Source organism: Octodon degus, unplaced genomic scaffold (assembly GCF_000260255.1).
Source record: "Octodon degus isolate 3935 unplaced genomic scaffold, OctDeg1.0 scaffold00103, whole genome shotgun sequence".
In the NCBI taxonomy this organism is placed as follows: domain Eukaryota; kingdom Metazoa; phylum Chordata; class Mammalia; order Rodentia; family Octodontidae; genus Octodon; species Octodon degus.
In genome coordinates, this window is record NW_004524679.1 from 5,272,631 (window position 1) to 5,274,866 (window position 2,236).

Here is a 2,236-nt window from a genome sequence, read left to right on the forward strand (position 1 = left end):
CATGAAATATTAGGCAGTTTGATATTCTTAAATCTGGTACCAGTCCATGACTTCAAAAGTGTTAATGTTGAAAGGCAGTGCAAAAATGTCTATTAACAAAATTGCTTACTAGTGGCAAACAGCACAAAACACTTTTTTTATTTTACAGATCCCTTCCCAAATCATTCCTGATGCATTCTCTCTCCTTTTCAGTGAATCAGTTGCATAGACTGATGAAGTTAAAAAGCAATTCTTTTTGGAAACAAAACAGAACCTATTTACAAAACATGCAAAAGTGTTTTAAGTAAGATGTTACTGCAGAATTAGCTTAAAGACAGAAACAAAGACGCTTGCAAATCCTTTATATTTCCAGCTGCTGAGACAATGTATCTGAGTGCCAAGGTTACTTCCAGTGGTGAAAACAGAGCCAGCTATTAAGCAGCCAGAAAGCAACAGCAATTGAATACATGACCATTTATCTTTTAGGATGTTCTTTGTTATCCTCTTCTAGAAGTTGTAGGTGTCTGTTTAGTTTGATTATCTATTGCCTTAATAAAGCTGCATCTACTACAGTCATGTCATCCATTGTTCCTTCAATTGTTGCATCTACATTTGAAATGCCATACCTGACATTGTCATGATGAGGATTGGAAGTGGTGGTGGCAGACCCACCATGTAACACAAGTCTGCAATTTTCATCTAGCATATCCAAGATCTGCTGGTAAGCCATTGAATCATTTCTCACTAGCTGTCCATTTTGCAAACAGCATTTTCACTCATAGAGCACTCTTTTCTTAGCCTGCCAACTGCATGGATTTTATCACTTTGAGGGACTGGAGAAGGTCTTTCTAAGTCCAGAAAATCTGGTACCAGTCCATGACTTCAAAAGTGTTAATGTTGAAAGGCAGTGCAAAAATGTCTATTAACAAAATTGCTTACTAGTGGCAAACAGCACAAAACACTTTTTTTATTTTACAGATCCCTTCCCAAATCATTCCTGATGCATTCTCTCTCCTTTTCAGTGAATCAGTTGCATAGACTGATGAAGTTAAAAAGCAATTCTTTTTGGAAACAAAACAGAACCTATTTACAAAACATGCAAAAGTATTTTAAGTAAGATGTTACTGCAGAATTAGCTTAAAGACTTGGCCCAGATCTGTTTAGTAACCCTGGTAATCAGCAAGGAGTTGACACAATACTAATAAAATAATCATGCTTTAGTATAGTCTTTGTCATGCTCTAGCAGTCTCTCACTTAGTGTAAGTACACAAGGTGGTGTCTTTAGTGCCAGAGGTTGTAAAGGAGTTGACTGAATAAGGTCAAGATATGCTGGTCTTGAAAACAAAACATCTTCATTATTTCCTTTCTTTTTTCTTTTAGTTTTCTTTTTTTTTTCTTCAGTAGTGGGGATTGAACTCATGACCTTGTGCTTGCCAGGCAAGTGCTTATTCTACTGAGCTATCTCCCTAGCCCATGTTCATTATTTCCTGCTACAATCCTCTCTGGAGCTTGCATTATCACACTAACATCTGGAATTCCTTCTTAGAATGCTTGTTCCAGGTCAGCATTTGGTGGTGAGATTTATAATTTTTCCGGGATCCTCATTCATTGACTAATACCTTGGGTGTATTCTATTCCATACTGAATTCAACTAATTTATGCCATCTCAGCAACAGTGGGAGAAGGAAATGCTGCAACACTAATCAAATGTGTACCAAGTACTGCTTGTTGTCTGGCACTATCTGCTTCTGAGCTTCATATTAATCCTTAACTTGCTTCTCGTGCATGGACTGGACTTGGAGCCACATCAGTCACCCTAAGCCCTCTGGAGCATCCTGGACAGGGCCGCCACCCTCCGACTCCTGGGATGCTCTCAGAGGGCATTGGCCAAGTGTCAAGGGCACCCCGGGAGAGGCACCCACGGAGGGTCCTGCAGCAGGCCTGGACAGACCTGCTCACGATTTTAATAACTATCTCTTCTAATGGCTCTGAAATTTCTACCACTGCCTTAGATATTTCTTCTAGATCCCATAGAAAACATCTGGTTACTTATTGAACATTTCCATATTAATCTTTCTTAAATATTTGAATTATATTCATATTTAAATTCATCCTCATCCTCAGTTACAGTTCTCTTCTGTGTTCCCTGTCCTAATAAATGTTACCAACATTAACCAAATGGCCTAATTTGCAATCTGAGTTTCACCTTTGATTTTTATTCCTCTCCCATACATTGCATCAGTTGCTTAAACAGATT

At 38.5% G+C, this 2,236-nt stretch overlaps 1 pseudogene; it reads right to left on the reverse strand.

Moving 5' to 3' along the window:
* Positions 1-382: 382 nt before the first annotated feature.
* Positions 383-1,494, reverse strand: LOC101579601 (annotated as a pseudogene).
* Between the last annotated feature and the right edge of the window lie 742 nt (positions 1,495-2,236).